We start from the raw sequence: 20,953 nt of genomic DNA on the forward strand, positions 1-20,953 counted from the left end.
TAATGCCAGAAACCGGTCCCCGGGAGCTTGTTTCCTTCCCAGTGTAAGAATTGGCTTTTGTAGTTTGGTTTGCCCTGTTCCCATCATGCACTGGGACAGGAACAGACTAATTTGCATACAGCCAGGTTCTGAAACTGGGATGGTGCAGTGAGCTAAAAAACGGTGTTGGATCTAGCCCTGATCTCTTGACTGGGTGAGAGCTTTCTGCTTAATTCAGAGGCTCTGTCCCTCACCACCCCTTGTTGTAATTATTTTTGTCCACCCTAAGCGTGGAAGGGTATTCTCAGATGTGAGACCCTTGCTCATTGCACCATCAGGATTCAAGCAAACCGGGCCGAAGACGGCTGTAATGCCAGAAACCGGTCCCCGGGAGCTTGTTTCCTTCCCAGTGTAAGAATTGGCTTTTGTAGTTTGGTTTGCCTTGTTCCCATCATGCACTGGGACAGGAACAGACTAATTTGCATACAGCCAGGTTCTGAAACTGGGATGGTGCAGTGAGCTAAAAAACGGTGTTGGATCTAGCCCTGATCTCTTGACTGGGTGAGAGCTTTCTGCTTAATTCAGAGACTCTGTCCCTCACCACCCCTTGTTGTAATTATTTTTGTCCACCCTAAGCGTGGAAGGGTATTCTCAGATGTGAGACCCTTGCTCATTGCACCATCAGGATTCAAGCAAACCGGGCCGAAGATGGCTGTAATGCCAGAAACCGGTCCCCGGGAGCTTGTTTCCTTCCCAGTGTAAGAATTGGCTTTTGTAGTTTGGTTTGCCCTGTTCCCATCATGCACTGGGACAGGAACAGACTAATTTGCATACAGCCAGGTTCTGAAACTGGGATGGTGCAGTGAGCTAAAAAACGGTGTTGGATCTAGCCCTGATCTCTTGACTGGGTGAGAGCTTTCTGCTTAATTCAGAGACTCTGTCCCTCACCACCCCTTGTTGTAATTATTTTTGTCCACCCTAAGCGTGGAAGGGTATTCTCAGATGTGAGACCCTTGCTCATTGCACCATCAGGATTCAAGCAAACCGGGCCGAAGACGGCTGTAATGCCAGAAACCGGTCCCCGGGAGCTTGTTTCCTTCCCAGTGTAAGAATTGGCTTTTGTAGTTTGGTTTGCCCTGTTCCCATCATGCACTGGGACAGGAACAGACTAATTTGCATACAGCCAGGTTCTGAAACTGGGATGGTGCAGTGAGCTAAAAAACGGTGTTGGATCTAGCCCTGATCTCTTGACTGGGTGAGAGCTTTCTGCTTAATTCAGAGACTCTGTCCCTCACCACCCCTTGTTGTAATTATTTTTGTCCACCCTAAGCGTGGAAGGGTATTCTCAGATGTGAGACCCTTGCTCATTGCACCATCAGGATTCAAGCAAACCGGGCCGAAGACGGCTGTAATGCCAGAAACCGGTCCCCGGGAGCTTGTTTCCTTCCCAGTGTAAGAATTGGCCTTTGTAGTTTGGTTTGCCCTGTTCCCATCATGCACTGGGACAGGAACAGACTAATTTGCATACAGCCAGGTTCTGAAACTGGGATGGTGCAGTGAGCTAAAAAACGGTGTTGGATCTAGCCCTGATCTCTTGACTGGGTGAGAGCTTTCTGCTTAATTCAGAGACTCTGTCCCTCACCACCCCTTGTTGCATTTATAATGCGGCGCACCATGGTGCACAAACGGCACAGATGCGTGACGCATCTGTGCCGGAAATGTGGCGCATTGCTGGAGTTGCGTCGCAAGCGCGACGCAGCTCCAGCAAGGCTCGGGGGTGCCCCATCTACACAATGCTGCATCAAGACCTACGCCTGCTTCAAGCAGGCGCAGGGTTTTGATGCAGCATTGGCCTGAAAGTGACTGAGTAAAATCTCATAGATTTCACTCAGCCACTTTCAGGAGGCGTTAGTGCGCAGGAACGCCTCCTTATGGCGCAGGGCTTTACAACGTGACGCATCTCCTAGATGCGTCACGTTGTAAATAGGGCGCATTGTGTGCGCCGCAGTTGCATCAAATAAAGTGACGCAATTGCGGCGCAAGGGCATCATAAATCTGCCCCATAATTTAGTGAATTGTACCGCTACTACCTACTGGCGGTCACCAGTAGGTAGTTATAGTTAGGACCTAGTTTCCATTGGAAAAGCATTTTTTGTTTTCCTAAGATCCTGTACTCCTGAGGCACAGCCGGGAGCTCTGTTCGAAATTGCATTTTTTAAAAACTTGTGTGAAATTGATTTTAATAATTTGCGCACTTCTCCTACTAGTCTGGTTGGGGCACTTATCCCGAATCTTTAACGCCCGTGCAGCCGATCTGAACGCTGCCACGGGGTAGGTAATCGCCATCACCGCCATCAGCGAGCGAGCCTGCTCACAGGCCACGCCCACTTCATCAAGCCACGCCCACTCTCCAGGCCACGCCCCCTGTGACTATTTAAAGCGCTGACGCTCAGCCTTCCCCAGATCCTGTACTCCTGAGGCACAGCCGGGAGCTCTGTTCGAAATTGCATTTTTTTAAAAACTTGTGTGAAATTGATTTTAATCATTTGCGCACTTCTCCCTCACCTGCTAGTCTGGTTGGGGCACTTATCCCGAATCTTTAACGCCCGTGCAGCCGATCTGAACGCTGCCACGGGGTAGGTAATCGCCATCACGCCATCAGCGAGCGAGCCTGCTCACAGGCCACGCCCACTTCATCAGGCCACGCCCAATCTCCAGGCCATGCCCCCTGCGACTATTTAAAGCGCTGACGCTCAGCCTTCCCCAGATCCTGTACTCCTGAGGCACAGCCGGGAGCTCTGTTCGAAATTGCATTTTTTTAAAACTTGTGTGAAATTGATTTTAATAATTTGCGCACTTCTCCCTCACCTGCTAGTCTGGTTGGGGCACTTATCCCGAATCTTTAACGCCCGTGCAGCCGATCTGAACGCTGCCACGGGGTAGGTAATCGCCATCACCGCCATCAGCGAGCGAGCCTGCTCACAGGCCACGCCCACTTCACCACGCCACGCCCACTCTACAGGCCACGCCCCCTGCGACTATTTAAAGCGCTGACGCTCAGCCTTCCCCAGATCCTGTACTCCTGAGGCACAGCCGGGAGCTCTGTTCGAAATTGCATTTTTTTAAAACTTGTGTGAAATTGATTTTAATAATTTGCGCACTTCTCCCTCACCTGCTAGTCTGGTTGGGGCACTTATTCCGAATCTTTAACGCCTGTGCAGCCGATCTGAACGCTGCCACGGGGTAGGTAATCGCCATCACCGCCATCAGCGAGCAAGCCTGCTCACAGGCCACGCCCACTTCATCAGGCCACGCCCACTCTCCAGGCCACGCCCCCTGCGACTATTTAAAGCGCTGACGCTCAGCCTTCCCCAGATCCTGTACTCCTGAGGCACAGCCGGGAGCTCTGTTCGAAATTGCATTTTTTTAAAACTTGTGTGAAATTGATTTTAATAATTTGCGCACTTCTCCCTCACCTGCTAGTCTGGTTGGGGCACTTATCCCGAATCTTTAACGCCCGTGCAGCCGATCTGAACGCTGCCACGGGGTAGGGAATCGCCATCACCGCCATCAGCGAGCGAGCCTGCTCACAGGCCACGCCCACTTCATCAGGCCACGCCCACTCTCCAGGCCACGCCCCCTGCGACTATTTAAAGCACTGACGCTCAGCCTTCCCCAGATCCTGTACTCCTGAGGCACAGCCGGGAGCTCTGTTCGAAATTGCATTTTTTTCAAACTTGTGTGAAATTGATTTTAATAATTTGCGCACTTCTCCCTCACCTGCTAGTCTGGTTGCGGCACTTATCCCGAATCTTTAACGCCCGTGCAGCCGATCTGAACGCTGCCATAGGGTAGGTAATCGCCATCACCGCCATCAGCGAGCGAGCCTGCTCACAGGCCACGCCCACTTCATCAGGCCACGCCCACTCTCCAGGCCACGCCCCCTGCGACTATTTAAAGCGCTGACGCTCAGCCTTCCCCAGATCCTGTACTCCTGAGGCACAGCCGGGAGCTCTGTTCGAAAATGCATTTTTTTCAAACTTGTGTGAAATTGATTTTAATAATTTGCGCACTTCTCCCTCACCTGCTAGTCTGGTTGGGGCACTTATCCCGAATCTTTAACGCCCGTGCAGCCGATCTGAATGCTGCCACGGGGTAGGTAATCGCCATCACCGCCATCAGCGAGCGAGCCTGCTCACAGGCCACGCCCACTTCATCAGGCCACGCCCTCAAAGCCCCTCTTCCTGCATAAAAACATGTGCAGCACTAGGACGCGCAGCGGACGGGCGCAGCGGGTGCGCCGTCAGCGCGCCAAAGGCAAGCCTGTCTGGGCCTGTCTGGGCCCGTCCGGGCCCGGACGGACCCAGGCCCAGACACTATGCCCATTTCTCCTAAGAAATGCCCTCCCTACACCCGAGATAGGCTTCTGGCCTTGAACATACAGAAACATCCCTCCTGCAATTACATCCACATGGGCGATAACACATTTACCGGCTGCAGTTTCTGTAATCCTCCCGTCTCAGACACTGAACGCAGTGGCCTCCAGCTAGGCCTACTTAACTGCAGGTCGCTTGTTAAACATGCCCATGAAATAAACCTCCTGATCTCAAACCACGCCATAGATATTCTGTTTCTCACTGAAAAATGGCTTACTCCCAACAACGGCCCTGACATTGTCAACGCACTCCCTCCGGGCTATCAAATCTGCTCTCTGAACAGACCACGTGGCAGGGGAGGCGGCCTAGCCATAATATCCAAGGATGCCTTCACCTGCAGAATCGCAGATGGCAACATCAAAGACTGCGAAAGCTGCCATTTCTCCATCCAAATCTCTCCAGTTACATCCCTGTCTGGACTGCTCGTTTATCGCCCCCCCGGCCAACTCGCCGAATTCCCTAGCAAGCTCATCGACCATATCACGCTTGAGTGTACAACTTCCTCTAACTACCTCTTACTAGGGGACCTCAATCTCCACTTTTTGGACCCAGTCGACAATCAGGCCGCCGAACTCTTACTTGACATCTCCTCCGCTGGTCTCTGCTTAAAGAACCCCCAGGCCACTCATGACAAAGGACAATTACTTGACCCCATCTTCACAAACATTCATGACCTCATCACTCACGCTCACCTCCCTCTCCCCTGGACCGACCATTTCCTGGTTCCCTTTGAATGGCACATCAATATCCCCCCCCCCAACCTCCCAAAATCAGAACCCTTATCAGACGCTGGCACAAACTGGTCCCAGACGAATGGGCAGCCTAACTTAGGGAAGATATCCCCCCCTCTCAAGATACCATTACTGCAGACACGGAATTCAATACCTGGCTCACCCAATCCCTGGACTGCCTCCTCCCGAGATCCAGCACCTTGAAACGTACTAAGAGAGTTAACCCCTCCCCCTGGTACACCCCCGAACTGAATCTCCTACGGAAGGAGTGCAAGAGAAATGAACGCTCTTGGAGGAAAGACAAGACTGCAGACAAAAGGCATATTTCGTGCCTCCATAAAAACTTATAAACGGGTGCTCCACAAAACCAAGAGCGCATTCTACGAAGATAGAATTAAAAACTCCTCCTGCTCTGCCCAAGAAACTTTCGCCATTCTCAAAGAACTCCTTCATGCTCCAGACCCCCCAGCAAAACCCCTGGACCCCAAAGCCGCCGAAAGTAAATGCATTAAACTGGCCACTTTCTTTGACGAGAAAATCCAAAAAATTCTTGCGTCCCTACCCCCCTTCGATGCCGTCCACACGGATGGGGACCCTTTCAACTCTCCCCACTACCTCACTCATCCCACCGATGCCCCCTCACCCCTTCTTGACACCTTCGGCCCAGTATTCACGGAAGAGGTAGCCGCGACGCTAGCCACAATTAAAAGTGGCTCCCCCAGCGACCCTGCCCCTCTTCGCTTCCTGAAAAAAGTGTCCAGCACTATTATCCCTCCTCTCACGTCTCTCATCAATACCTCCCTTACACAGGGAGTAGTCCCTCCCAGCTGGAAAGCGGCGGTGGTCAAAGCTCTTTTGAAAAAACCCTCATTGGACCCCCAGGACCTAGCCAACTGCAGGCCAATCTCCCTCCTCCCTGGAAACAGTAAAGTCACGGAGAAGTTAGTGAATAAAAAACTATCACTATTCCTAGAGAGTAGCAACATACTCAGGAACTCCCAGACGGGTTTCCGTCCAGGACAGGGCACCGACACCGCCCTCCTGGCGGCAGTGGAGAAGGCCAGAAGCATTCTGGACACAGGAGGATCAGTGGCAGTGATCCTCCTGGACCTCAGTGCGACCTTCGACACTGTAAATCACCAGATCTTAACCCAGCGACTGAGAGACATTGGAGTAAGCGGCACCGCCCTGAAGTGGCTCATGTCTTTCCTAGAGGGTCGCTCCTTCCAAGTCTGGGAGAATGACAGCCACTCCCCCGCGATCCCCCTCCGCTGTGGAGTGCCGCAGGGCTCATCTCTTAGCCCTACGTTATTCAACGTTTACATGTCTCCGTTGGAGGAATTGGTCACCCCGTTCGGCGTGACTATCATCAATTACGCCGAAGATACCTAGCTGGTGGTGACCCTTTCACACCCTCACCAAGATCCCTCCGATCTTCACAGCGGTCTCAGCGAAATCCACAGCTGGATGAACACCTCAGCGCTGAAACTGAATGGGTCCAAGACCGAAATCCTGCTGCTCGGACATAAAGGGCCCTCCTTGCCGCCTAACATCTGGCCAGACTGTCTAGGTGACCCCCCTGCCCCCAAGGAGGAGGTTAAGAGCCTGGGCGTATGGCTCAAAAAGGATCTGAGCTTCAGAACTCAGGCCAAAAAGACGGCAGGAATATGTTTTGGACTCCTCAGGGCATGCAGGAAGACCTTCCCCCTGCTCCCTGCCACCTCCCGGAAACTATTGATCCAGGGCCTCATCTTGGCAAGGCTAGATTACAGCAATGCAATCTACCTGGGTGCCCCGGAAGCTACATTCAATACCCTGCAGAGAATCCAAAACGCCGTGGCCAGACTACTTACTAACACCCCAGCCAGATCTTCGGCAAAGCCAGCGCTGAAGCTTCTTCACTGGCTCCCAGTCAGAGAAAGGGTTGCTTTCAAAGCCCTCTGTCTGGCCCACAAACTTCTCAATAACAAAGGGCCACCCATCCTCAAGGATTTCATCATTCCCTACATAGCGACAAGAGCTCTCCGATCAAGAGAAGAGAACCTCATCACCGTCCCCAGAGTCAAAAAAGCTCGGTCTGGAGGACGCCGCTTCTCGGTACACACTGCCAAACATTGGAACAGTCTCCCCCGGAGACTAAGAACCGAACCTAACCTCCTTCAGTTCAGGAAGGCTCTGAAAACTCTTCTCTTCCCCTGATTCCTTGTCCCTTCCGCTGCTGTTCCCTCCTGAATTCAGGTTCTAGCGCTGGAATGCTCTAGGGTTACTACGCGCTCTACAAAAACCTTAAATAAATAAACCTTAAATAATAACTATGGCGCCGGTTGACGAATATTCATGACGTTTTCAAAACTAGTGGCCCATTCCGGTCAGCTCCTGCTCTGAAAGTTTCGGGGTGATTCGCCAAGGGGGGGCTGAGAAAAAAGAGGGGTCCCTAAACATGTTTACCCCATGTTATTTTCCATAGGAAACTTTATACAAAGCTACAGCCCAAACTGCTGAATGGAATTACACCAAATTTGGCAAAAAGGTAGCCCTTGTTGCAGAAAGAGCCCTTTTTGTTAATGGTGTACATCCATTCAGTAGTTTCTGAGACATTTTTTAAAAAAAGTTTCGATATCTGGATGGAGCCAACCCTCCCCTCCCCCCCTCACCCCCCCTCGAAAGTGTGAAGGACATGGAAAGAAGAGGGAGGGAAAAATGATAATAGAGAGGGGGAAGGGAGGTAGAGAGACATGGGGAGAAATATAGAGAAAAACATGGAGAGGGGAGGAAAGCAAGAGAGAGAGAGAGAGAGAGAGAGACTGTACAAGTTATTAAAAATTATATTTATGGGGTTGGCTTGTCCGTGATACGATCATTACCATGATTTTGCAAAAAATAAATACATTGCACCTGACTCTTAAAAGTACACAGACTGTAAACATTGCTCGTTTGTGGACCCCCCTTATCTTCGCCACCCTGTCCATGTGTCTCGAAGATACCACCCAATGTTTCAGTTAGTTTTGATGGCACCATAGAATGTTACATAGTGAACTGTTTGGCCACTACTAACATGGCCGGGCCATTACGTACCTAAAAGCACGAGAACCATTGGTTACTAGAACCTGCTGAGGTGGGCTGTACCTGTACGGCCTGGGTATGGGGTGTTTACACCTGATAAGGCTGTCCGTGCGTGATTCCAAAGCACATTGTAATGAAGCAAATGTAATGCATGGATACGAAGGAAGACGTGTACACAACACTTCCCCAGAAACGGGAGCATACACTATGACACCTGCGAAAATTAGGTTGTTCATTTAACAACTCGGTAGGGAGGGTTAATGTGTGTGCACCCCGAGATTGCCTGTCCGTGCATGTGTGTGCGTGTGTGAAGATAGTGTTCCATTAGGCATAGCAACAGCAAGGCCTACAAGTTTCAATAGTCAATCAGTCGAAAAACCCTGCGGGGGCAAGCTGGGGTCCCACTTAAAGAAACATCAGCAGAAGGGGAAATATTTCCTGAGAAAATGAACCATGATAAGGAGTATTCATACATTGCGCCCCGAGGAGTGTCCCAGGACTGTGGCCCAGTTACAAAGTTCCCACTGTTGCCAACTGGGGCCAAGGTCGGCCCCTGTCTGGGCACCGTCTGGCTGTAAGATTGTAGACAGGGCTGGGCTGGCACCGAATCCCTCTGCTGGGCTATGGGCCCAGAGGAACATGGTCAGTGACGGCTACCGCCCCCCTCCCTGTGGACCCACATCAACCCAGGACACATTGACATGAAACATATTTGTCTTTGGAAGGCGGGGGATCACAAGACCCCCCAGCCGTATTTATTAAGATACAAAATAATAAATTTATTAAACAAAAGATACAAATTTATGCAAAACATTCAGGGATATTAGATACAATCATATCAACGAGTATGATAGTGTGGTAAATAAAGTATTACCCTGTCATAATTTCTATACTTAAACAAAGGGTCATGCATATAATGAGAGGCAGAGTCCGTGGTGTCCGATTCAAAAGGGCTTTATTTCAGTAACTCGAGTTAAGGGAGAATCGGGTTCCATCACCACTAAGGTTCAGGAAGGGTCTTCTGAACTTTATTCACAGAGTACAATATTTATACATTAAATTGCATAGAGAAGGAGGAGCGCTCCAGGCAGAGCAAGAGAAAGAAAGAGATAAGAGCATGTGGGCGTACATGTGGGCGTTCACTTGAGGAGTCATAGGTGTGTCATAGGTGGGTGGATACATGGAGGGGGTCTGCATGGCCAGCTGGAACCTTTGCCCTACTTGTGTGCGCAACTTGGTCATGACGTGCAACTAACATGTAACTGGGGGGAAGCTGGGGGGAGCTGACTTTCGATCTAGTAGAGAGGCCTTCAGTGTCAGGACGACCTGCACGTCTGGTATTATCTGACATCTTAGGTTTGGAGGATGTATTATCTGAAGTAAAGGTCGCTCAAGCAAAGGCTCATCACCAAGAGCCAGTGTGGGCATATATTTCATATATTTCTTCGTTCATTGCGTGGGGGCTTTGGCCTTTCTATGGATGCGAGCTGTGCAAATCACTTAAACGGAGACAGAAAGGCTAGGCCCTATCTCTGCAGACGGGTTCTGTTTACCTTCTTCACCAGGCAAGAATGTGATTCTGTAGAGCAAGTAGATAACTGTGTGCAAAATACTGTCTTGGCACCCCGGGCTGGGCCCCTCTCGGCTGAGCCAAAAGTATGCGAGAGGTCAGGGATACGTAGCTGCAGCCCTCAGAGTGTCTGGAGGCATGAAAACCTTAATTCGGGTCCTGGCTCAGGCTGAGCCACAAAATGGGTTCATCTCGATTTTAAACGTGCACAGTGCAAAAACATGGACAACATGGGCCTCAATGCAATATTAACGTTTCTTTCATGGGAGACTTGGTTACTGACATTCTAATGTGGGACGGAAATGCAGAGGCATCATTATTGCAGGCATGAGAGGGAAAATGCATGGATGACATGCACATACACTAAACGTGGGGTACACGCAGGGGACACACTGGCCATGTAAAATTTCTTTTTCCTCATTCCCTCCTTGTCCCCTACTGTGCCCTTCAGGACACATCTATATTCATGAGACCGTATATCTGATCATACAGCATCATTTGTTCATCTTTGATCTTTTGTATACATGGATGGGGAATACAGGCAGTGGCACACAGGCCGCAAATCGCCAGGCCACACTGCAGACAGAGACAGCAGCCGAATATCATAAGCAGTATCATTCCTAGGAACGACAACACTTTACATCCCCATGATGATATTACATCCCAGAGCCAACCGGACCAAGTCCATGTGCCTGGGTTTTGATGTATATCATGAGCAATCTTGTGGAGTCTTGTTATTGCTGCGTACACGGATGGCGCGTTATTCGGAATGAAAATGCAACAACTGGAGCCGATCACTCTACAAGTCCCGCCCCTATCTGCCAGGATGACGTCAAGAACAAGGCGGTTCTGAAGAACAACAAGTCTCATGGCAGACTGTTCCTGGGTCAAGTTAGCCAAGGCAGATGCAGTCTCATTTACTACTGCTTCTAAAGTTCTTGTTAACCTGCGTATAAGTTTACTGTTCTGGACGGGACCTATGAAGAAAAAGAATCCTCTATTGAAATCTGTATATTGCTCCCAAGCTGTCTCAGTCTGATCAATCTCGGAGGAATCGGTCTCTCTCCGGTGTCTAACATGCTCTAGTCGTGAATCTCGATGATAATAGGATGGGGCCAGAAAGACAGGTGGCAGTAGGAACGCTATATAGCACGTCCCACTCCAGTCTAAGGGCAGATGTACATAGGCTGTCTGACCGCAAATGAAATAGGTATGGCGTGATGCTTTGAAAGAAGACTTTCCTTTATCATTAAACTCGACTACAGCATTACACTCGCTGTGTCCCATATGTACTGATCCTTTCTTTCTAACGCACAAATCACCTTTTGCTGGTAGGACTGTAATAGATCGTGGACTTGCATTTTGCTTGGGCTGAACATTCAGAATCATAAAGCTAAGGGAAGCATTTCCTTGCGCGTACTCTTCATTTTCTAGATCGGTTTCCTTCCTTTGGGGAAGTCCGTCATCGTCTGGAAAACATGCCTCATTCATTACTTTATTCAAATTACCCCATATCCAGTCACCCTGGAAAACTGTGGACTTTCTGTCGATTGATGACATTAAGGCAAACCATGCTCCGCACGAACCATTGTGCGAGAACGGAAAAGGGAAGAAGGGCAGAACTCCCTTCGTCTTTTGATAAGGTGGAAGTTGGCCATATACCCAGCAATCTGTTGCATTGCTGGTCTGATGAGAATAGTGCAACATTCGAATAAAAGTATTGTTGCGCAGGGCTAGTCGATATGACAGTTCATGGGGAGGCAGATCACTAAATGTATGCTCTACAGTGTCATTAAGGGAAAAGTGCATATGTGAGGCAATAGGAGGAAAGAAAACATATAGTGTCAAGCTGATACATATTATAGTGATGCACAGAAGAGACAGAAAAATCAGAGTTACTATACATCTACTGCGTAATATCTTGCAGTATTTCTCTTTCATTTTGCTCTTTTTACTATTCTGGTCTACGATCTTATACATGTCAGGAACCTGTCTAACCGATTCACCACCTAGTGGACTTAAACAATTAAACGCTGTCTGACTTTCTAGATCGTAACTTGGACCTATACTCTTGCTGTGGAGTCTGTTCTAGCAAAGGGGGCTCAAAGTCTGTACTGTCTTTTGTCTTTATCAAAGTTCCAGAGTCTCCAAAGTATTTTTTTACAATGATGGGCATGAAGCCATCCTTTTCTTCCTTCGACTTTGATGGCTGTCCTCGTGGTCAGTAGTACTAATTTCGGTGTCTTCCAACGCGGCTCAAGGGGGCTTGGTCGATCAAAGTTCCGCACGAAGACGAAATCTCCGGGGACTATGGCATGCTCCTTGACTTGGGTGTTGTCAGGGAAGGCGGCAGCAACCTGTGAACGACAAGAGAGTAGTGCAGACATCAAGGAAGCGAGGTAATCTGTCAGCATGTTACTGTCAACATCAGTTATTTTCTTAGGCATAGGCGTACCCCACATATTCGGCGGTCTACCGAAAACCACTTCATAAGGAGATAGGCCTGTTCTGGAATGAGCTACCATACGCATGTAAAAGAGGGCAACCGGCAAGGCTACCATCCAATCCACGCCTTTTTCTGCACAGATCTTTGCTAGTTTTGTCTTTATTGTCTGATTATGGCGTTCTACAAGTCCTGCTGCTTCAGGGTGTCGTACACAATGAAACTTCCACTGATATCCTAACAGAAGGGACACTTGTTTCATTAATTCAGAAGAAAAAGGCTGACCATTGTCTGAGTACACGACACAGGGCAATCCATATCTTGGGAAAAATTCACGCACCAATTGCCTGGCTGTTGTCACAGCAGTATAATCTGGGACTGGGTACGCTTCTGTCCATCTAGATAGTGCACACACGACTACCAGGACATACTTGTAACCTCTACATCTGTCCATTTGGATATAATCCATCTGGAGGACCTCAAAAGGATGGTCAGGAGGTTGAAATCCGCCTTGTTCCACCGGAATGCCTTTACCTGGATTGAACTGGCAACAGATCATACAGGTACGTACCTTTTGCTTCGCTGCTGCACGCAGGTGCTTGTTAAACCAGATATTCTGTAAGCTGTCTAGCATTGCCTTCTCTCCCAAGTGTGCTGGACTATGTGCTGTGTTTATGATCACTTGTACCATGGAGTCTGGTAGAAACCATGTAGCTTTGCCTTTAGTCATCCAACCTTGGTCAGTCTGGACCCCTCCTTGTTCAGTCCATTTCTTTATTTCATCTGAAGTGGCATGTGTCTGTATGTCAAGTACATCTTGTGAAGGATCCCTGACTGTCATGCTTTTTGTCAGTAATGGTACCTCTATCTTTGTCGTGTCTGTTGGTGTCTGGGCTGTAAGTTTAGCAGTTCGGTCTGCCAGGTCATTACCCTGGGAAATGGTGTCTGTAACTTTGGTGTGTGCTTTGCATTTCAGGATAGCTATGGCTGTAGGTAAATGTATTGCTTCTAACAGAGCCTGAATAAGCGGACCGTGCTGAATTTTAGCCCCATGGGAGGTCAAGAAACCTCTCTCCCTCCATAGCACTCCAAAGTCATGAACTACGCCGAATGCATACTGTGACTCTGTATAAATGTTCACTTTCAAGTTCTTAGCTCTTATGCAGGCTTGTGTCAGAGCGATGAGCTCTGCTGCTTGTGCTGACAGTGTGTATATTCTTTGTGTCTCTATGACTTCAGTAGCAGTGGTCACGGCATATGCTGCCACTAACTCTCCCAAACTCGTTCTCATGCATGAACCATCTACATAAAGTGTCAGGTCAGGGTCTGGCAGTGCAATATCTGTCAGGTCTTGTCTTGGTTTCGTCACTGTATTCATTACTTCCACACAGTCATGTGGTGCGGTGTGTACTGTACTTGAGGGCAAAAGTGTAGCAGGGTTAAGAATGTTACATCGTCTGATCTCTATGTGTGGTTGAAATAACGTCAGTTCATATCCTGTCAGTCTCGCTACAGTCAAGTGTTGTGTCTGTGTCCTGTTCAAGAGAACTTCCACTGCATGTGGTACCTGGACTGTCAGGGGGTGGCCCAGCACTATGGAGTCGCTTTGTCTGATGGCTAGGGCTGTTGCTGCAACTGATTTCAGGCACGCAGGCAGAGCCTGGGCCACTGGATCCAGTGTACTAGAAAAATGAGCACAAGGCTTGTGTTTTCCTGCTTGATCTTGTGTTAGGACAGATAGTGCTGTTCCATCTCGTTCAGTCACGAAAAACATAAAAGGTTTGCTGTAACTAGGAGTCGCTAAAACTGGCGCTTGACATAAGGCTCTTTTTAATTCTTCAAATGCCAAGGTATGTTCTTGTGTCCAAGGGAGGACAGTCGAAGACGCTGCCTCCTGTGTTGTCAACTGTATGAGTGGTTTGGCTAGATAGGCATACTGGGGAATCCATTGTCTGCAGTATGAAGTGAGGCCAATGAAGGCCCGTACTTCCTTTTGTGTCTTGGGCTGTGAAAGGTTAGCAATTAACTGAATACGTTCTTGTGTCAGCTGTCTACCCCTCTTGGACAGCAAGTGTCCAAGGTACACCACTTGCTGTGCACAGAATTGTAACTTGGAAGGGGACACTTTGTGCCCCTTGTCCGCCAGAAAGTGTAAAACTGTCAGTGATGCATCTTCACAGTCTGGTTCTGATCGTGCTGTAATTAGGATGTCGTCTACGTACTGGAGCAGTGCAGTGTTGGTAGGCATGCTAATACTGTCCAGCTGTCTTTTTAATGCTTGACTGTAAATGCTAGGACTCTCTGTAAAACCTTGAGGAGCTCTCGTAAATTTAAAGCTGCGTCCATTTAAACTGAATCCGAAAAGATACTGGCTGTCGAGATGAATGGGAACACTAAAGAAAGCATTCTTCAAGTCAATGACTGTAAAGAACGTTGCCTCAGAATCAATAGCAGTCAGTAATGATGAAATGTCTGGGACCACTGGGTATTGAGGGACTACACATTTGTTCAATTCTCGAAGGTCAACAACTAGTCTGTAAACTGGTGGTGCATTAGGGTCTGTTCGTTTAAGGATAGGAATTACAGGTGAATTACATACATTCGAGTCAGTCTCCATTACCACCCCTTGTGCAATGAGTTTGTCAACAATTTTCAGTAAGGCCACTACGGCATCAGGTGGTAACTTGTACTGTCGTATACGTGGTAGTAATACTCCTGCTTTGAGAGTGACACGGTGTGGTGTTATGTCCATGTAACCTACGTCAGTCGGACCTTGTGCCCATAGGTGCTGTGGTACATTCTGGAGTCTGTGGTCAAATTCTTTCAACACATAATGTCCCTTAAAATCACTTAAAAACAATCGTACTCCTTCCGGAGAACAACATATAACTGCTCCAAGTTCTTTTAGTGTCTTTATACCAAGTAAGTTTTCTGGACATGATTTAGTAAGTAGCAAGTCTGTGGTACGTGACAGTGGACCAACTCGTAGGGAGACTGGTTTCGATACTTCATTAACAATAGGCTTTCCTGAAAATCCCAAGGAAACATTCTGTGAGCCCGAGAGGGGTGCCCCTGGAACCTCGTCATGGCTGATGGTAGTTCTGCTCGCCCCTGTGCCAATCAGAAATTTTCTGTCTTTTCCCAATACACGACTATGTGCATAAGGACCCTCTTGATCTACAGGAACCTCAATAAGGGGCAAGCCAACTTCCCTCTCAAGGCTGTTTCATGAGAACTGTTGGTATTCTGGATAGTCTGACTGTGTGTACTGATACATTTGTGTCGGGGCATTAACAGGCGGTGGCGGGGGTTGAAAAATTCGCTACTGTCTGTTTTGTGCTCTGTGGGGTGCTATTTTGCCTAGGAGGGTGTGATCGTTCTTTGGTTCTGCCTGTAGCTATATTGTGTTTCAGGACAGCACATTCATTTACATAGTGACCTGGTTGCTTGCAATAATTACAGTTCCCTTTGACAGGTGTCGTGGTATTTTTGCCATTTTTGTTCGTGTTTGCTGGTACTGATTGGGCAACCAGTACCTTCATTTTTATCTCTTTCATGCGTCTCTTTTCCTGATCCTGTTCTTCTCTAATTCTGTTCTGGTGATATTGTAGCATTTGCAACATTTGGGAAGGGCTGTTTGCTTGCCAAGTACTCTCAACCTTCAGTACTCTATTCTTGATCTGGGGTAGGGAATTCTCTACTAGTTTGCTCAAGAAAAGATGTGGATAGGACTCACTACTGGACTTAAGGCCACTATTAATAGAAAAGCATTTCTCGAATCTAGAATAGAAATCACTTGTGTCCTCGTCTTGTTTCTGTTTACAGGCTGAAATAGCATCCCAATCTTCCTTTTTAGTAATCAATAGTCTCGGCAAAACCTGTATTAGGAGTTCAGGTAGTTCTCTAGCTTTGTCCCCAAGACCAACCCCCGGGAGCCTGGCTTTATCCTCTGTTTCCAATTCTGTCCAACTTAACTTTTTCTCTCCCACCTCCCAGTCTTTTTCCTTAAGCTTTTCATAAATACCAGCAGGCAACAGTACTTTCAATAGTTTCAGAATGTCAGCGTACGTGTAATCTCCAATGCGGAGAATGTCTTTTAATTCTCGGTGAAACCCCCCCGGGTCTTTATCATGGCAGGGCAGCATCTTTTTCATTTCCAGTATTTCTAATTTTGTCAAGGGGGTGTAAACATACACTTGTTGAAGCTCACCGGATGTACTTTTGACTGGATGTACCTCTCGTAGGGGATTCTGCCTGTCTATGTACAGGTTCTTTCTGTCGTGGTGTGGGGCGGGAAGCATGCATGTGGTCAGAGAATTCAGGTACTTATGTCGTTGATCCAGGATGACATTAATTAAGTCAGTACCTAGGCCTGTCCATCTTTCTAGAAGTATGTCGTCCAGTAATTTATACAATGGACCGGGATCGGAATATTGACTTTCATACAACGTTATCAAATGTTGGACCATGTAAATACCGGCCAAACGCTGTTCGTTCGGCGGAAGGCTCAAGAAAGTCTGGGCTACTATATCATTGCTATATATATTAGAATTGGACACCCACTGGATGGCTGACCGGGCCAATTCCTTTTCGTGTGGGGTGTGAGATCGCTCGCTCCCTATCCCTCGTTTCAGTGCTTTTTCAGTAGCTTGGAATAAATTCTCTAGGGAATATCTTTCTTTTATAGCCTGTCCCTGTTTGCGGTAGTCGAGGCACTTGGGCCTGTCAAACTGTCGTGCTTTGCCTACATAATTCATTTTGTCCTTTGCTTCGTTTTCTGACTCTTCCGCTGATGACCCACTCTTCTCGTCCGACTCTACCCTGTGTATTGCTAATATTTCCTTTCGTATTTTCTTCATCATGCTATCTGTCTGTCCCTGTTGATCATGCCTACCGACATCTATGTTATCACTCCATTCTGTCAAACCATGCCTTACATCTCCGTCTCCTGGGTCTTGTTCCCTGATCAGACAGTTAATCATAAAACGTAGGATGTAGTTCTTAACCTCCACCTTTCTGTGTTCCATGGCCTCTTCTATGCACTCGGGTCCCTCCCCCGTTCTAATGAAACGGTATATTTTATTATCTAGGTGTTCTTTCATGTCTGGTAATGTGACCAAATAGTCGACGGCTTTTCTTAATCTTAGTGAAAACACGAGCATTGAACCCTTTCCTGGTACTGGATCGTAAATACAGCGGGCGATTGCTACATCTACAGTAAACTTATAAGGCGTTGAGGTTGACGTTGGCGTTAACATTGGCGTTGGCGGTGGCCCCCCTCCCCCTACCGCCCCTGGCCCTACGTCGTCTTTCACGACCTGCTGAAGCTGTTGGAGCTGAGCCGCTGTTGGGGGCGGAGGGAAATCTGCGTTTACGTAGTCCGGTGCGGACTCTTCTAGATAGGATGAAATAAAAGCCTCTGATGCTGTCGGCTTCTTTCTACGTACTCTAAAGGGTACAGGTGGTGGCGTTCGCGACCTACGGGGTGTTTCTGAGGGGGTCACTCTAGCTAGTTCTTCTGAGAGGACGGGATAAATACCAGTAACGACGGCATTTCTTTCTCTATCAGCCTGTTCTGCCTTGACCCGTTCCCCCTCCTCCCGCAGTTCTTTTTCTTTGGCTCTTTCTGCTGCTTGTTTACTTCTCTCTGCTTGGCGGAATTCTTTCTCTGCTCTCCTATGTGACTCTTTGCGCCATAACTCAATGGCATCTTTCTGTGACGGTCTTGATTTCCTTTTCCATAGCGCTTCCTCTACTTTCATAATGCATTCAGAATCCCACGTTCCTGACGCAGGCCATCTGTACTTTTCCTCTAAATCCTTTGTGTAATCTACCCATAGTTCTAAATACAATACGGCATCTAGCCCGTGTTTATTATACATGTAATGACCAGGTGTGTCTCTAGGCGGGATGTTAACTGGCTCTTCTAATATGCCTTTCCTGGTCCCTATCTGACGTAATTTCGAAAACAGTGGCATGTTGAAACCAACTCAATGAAAACACAATACACACAAAAATATTCTGACTGAAACAATCATTCACACTACAACACTAAAACACTAAACAGTTTGACTAGGTACATGTACTTGAAAACAGTTAACTTTATGCACTGGAATACAGTACAACCATACCGGTCTCGTAAAGAGACACGTCTTTACCGTGCCCACGTTTACCGTGGACCCGTCTTTACCGTGCCTGTGTGAACGGACACGTCTTTACTGAGCTCATATAAATTAACCCGTCTTGAACTTTATGCGTTCCCCATAGTGGTACTCACCGGGAAGCAGAACTTGAAGGCCTCGGAAACTTGATACTGAGCGAACTTGATACTGCGGGAACTTGATACTGCGCGTGCGCCTCGGAACAGGTGGGCCTTCGGAAACCTCGGACCTTGCTCTCTCACGGGTTGGGCTCTGGTTGGGATGATCCGCGATCCTCACCGCCTCGTGTGGATGCCTGGTCGCAGTCCGTCTCCTCCGTGGGCCTGAGGGAGTTAGCAGGAAGTCCCGCTGGCGTGTACACTTTGAAGTCCGTCACGGCTGTAGAAGGGGGCAAGGGCTGGACCTACATCACCGGCGCATGGGGAAGGGGATTTGTCCCTGCCGGATTTATGTGGTAAATAAAGTATTACCCTGTCATAATTTCTATACTTAAACAAAGGGTCATGCATATAATGAGAGGCAGAGTCCGTGGTGTCCGATTCAAAAGGGCTTTATTTCAGTAACTCGAGTTAAGGGAGAATCGGGTTCCATCACCACTAAGGTTCAGGAAGGGTCTTCTGAACTTTATTCACAGAGTACAATATTTATACATTAAATTGCATAGAGAAGGAGGAGCGCTCCAGGCAGTGCAAGAGAAAGAAAGAGATAAGAGCATGTGGGCGTACATGTGGGCGTTCACTTGAGGAGTCATAGGTGTGTCATAGGTGGGTGGATACATGGAGGGGGTCTGCATGGCCAGCTGGAACCTTTGCCCTACTTGTGTGCGCAACTTGGTCATGACGTGCAACTAACATGTAACTGGGGGGAAGCTGGGGGGAGCTGACTTTCGATCTAGTAGAGAGGCCTTCAGTGTCAGGACGACCTGCACGTCTGGTATTATCTGATATCTTAGGTTTGGAGGATGTATTATCTGAAGTAAAGGTCGCTCAAGCAAAGGCTCATCACCAAGAGCCAGTGTGGGCATATATTTCATATATTTCTTCGTTCATTGCGTGGGGGCTTTGGGCTTTCTATGGATGCGAGCTGTGCAAATCACTTAAACGGAGACAGAAAGGCTAGGCCCTATCTCTGCAGACGGGTTCTGTTTACCTTCTTCACCAGGCAAGAATGTGATTCTGTAGAGCAAGTAGATAACTGTGTGCAAAATACTGTCTTGGCACCCCGGGCTGGGCCCCTCTCGGCTGAGCCTAAAGTATGCGAGAGGTCAGGGATACGTAGCTGCAGCCCTCAGAGTGTCTGGAGGCATGAAAACCTTAATTCGGGTCCTGGCTCAGGCTGAGCCACAAAATGGGTTCATCTCGATTTTAAACGTGCACAGTGCAAAAACATGGACAACATGGGCCTCAATGCAATATTAACGTTTCTTTCATGGGAGACTTGGTAACTGACATTCTAATGTGGGACGGAAATGCAGAGGCATCATTATTGCAGGCATGAGAGGGAAAATGCATGGATGACATGCACATACACTAAACGTGGGGTACACGCAGGGGACACACTGGCCATGTAAAATTTCTTTTTCCTCAATAGGCTAACCTTAACAAGATTATAATACAGCTTGTTTCCTAACCGAATCTAACATCCTCCTCTGAAATATTTTGCATACTAACATTTCTGGCCATATGGCGAGGTCGCTAACCGGTGTCAGGTCCTACTAGCGGCGCCCTTACCGCAGCCGAGCCCGTTAATTACTCGGCCCACTCCGTGAACTCCATTTACCCACTGAAGGAGGGCCCTTACTCGCGCCATTCACTGACGTCATGAGTACGCGCGGGGTGGCTACCAGCCTATGGACAGCGTGACTCCCCTACCTGCGCCCCTTTGCAGCACCAGTTATACCTGCCCCTGAAGTTCTAGGAGGGGCCAGTGACCCCTCCCCCTGGGCGGACACCTCCAAAGGATGATGTCGCCCCCTCAGACCTTAAAATAGCTGCTCACCAGTCATGACCTTACCGCCACAGGCCAGCATTGTTAACCGACGATCTGGCCTCCCCCTTCTTACTCCTAAAAAAGGTCATACTCGCCTCGCAAATCCCTCTAGCCATGCCAATATGTTAGTAGACCACAGGATGTTCCCTGCCTCAGTCAAGTGTACCCCGTCCCGCAGGTAGAAATGTTCCCCCCAAATACACCCATGAGGGATCGTCTGCAACCGGGGGGCTCGAAATAATTTGTCCAATTGCGTGTTGATCCACTTTACCGAGTAATTCAATGCCTTGACCGAGTCCCCCCCTCGCCACTGCCACCGAGGTATAAGTTGCGACCAAACTACCGTGCAACCCGTGCATGTCCTGTCCACCCACCCCGCAGTGGAAATGATTTCCTCTATAAGGATGCGCCTACCTAGTTTGGCCAAATCGTTCTCCCCCAGGTGAAGTATCACCACTGACGGGGGGGCGGGTTGCTGAGATAAGAGTTCCTGAAAATAATTTCTGAACTGGCTGAGGCATAAGCCCCCCCTCCCAAAGAAGGAAACAGAAAACCCCTTTTGCTCCGCCCTTCTCCTCCTT

Source organism: Lissotriton vulgaris, chromosome 1_1 (assembly GCF_964263255.1).
Source record: "Lissotriton vulgaris chromosome 1_1, aLisVul1.2, whole genome shotgun sequence".
Lineage (NCBI taxonomy): Eukaryota > Metazoa > Chordata > Amphibia > Caudata > Salamandridae > Lissotriton > Lissotriton vulgaris.